The sequence below is a fragment of the Mastomys coucha genome, unplaced genomic scaffold, assembly GCF_008632895.1.
Source record: "Mastomys coucha isolate ucsf_1 unplaced genomic scaffold, UCSF_Mcou_1 pScaffold21, whole genome shotgun sequence".
Lineage (NCBI taxonomy): Eukaryota > Metazoa > Chordata > Mammalia > Rodentia > Muridae > Mastomys > Mastomys coucha.
The window spans coordinates 3,114,601-3,115,398 of record NW_022196904.1 but is presented as its reverse complement, the minus strand read 5'-3'; positions in this window follow the sequence as shown (position 1 = coordinate 3,115,398).

The window sequence follows — 798 nt, the reverse complement described above, 5'->3', positions numbered from 1 at the left end:
GGGACATGCCAAAGGTACCCAATGGCTGACCAGAAAGGGACATGCCAAAGGTACCCAATGGCTGCCCAGGAAGGGGCACGCCAAAGGTACCCATTGTCTGACCAGGAAGGGGCAAGCCAAAGGTACCCAATGGCTGACCAGGAAGGGACACGCCAAAGGTACCCAATGGCTGACCAGGAAGGGATACGCGAAAGGTACCCAATGGCTGACCAGGAAGGGGCACGCCAAAGGTACCCAATGGCTGACCAGGAAGGGACACACCAAAGGTACCCAATGGCTGACCAGGAAGGGGCAAGCCAAAGGTACTCATTGTTTGACCAGGAAGGGACACGCCAAAGGTACCCAATGGCTGACCAGAAAGGGACACGCCAAAGGTACCCAATGGCTGACCAGGAAGGGATACGCGAAAGGTACCCAATGGCTGCCCAGGAAGGGGCACGCCAAAGGTACCCAATGGCTGACCAGGAAGGGGCACGCCAAAGGTACCCAATGGCTGACCAGGAAGGGGCACACCAAAGGTACCCAATGGCTGACCAGGAAGGGATACACGAAAGGTACCCAATGGCTGCCCAGGAAGGGGCACGCCAAAGGTACCCAATGGCTGACCAGGAAGGGGCACGCCAAAGGTACCCATTGTCTGACCAGGAAGGGACACGCCAAAGGTACCCAATGGCTGACCAGGAAGGGACACGCCAAAGGTACCCAATGGCTGACCAGGAAGGGATACACGAAAGGTACCCAATGGCTGACCAGGAAGGGGCACGCCAAAGGTACCCAATGGCTGACCAGGAAGGGGCA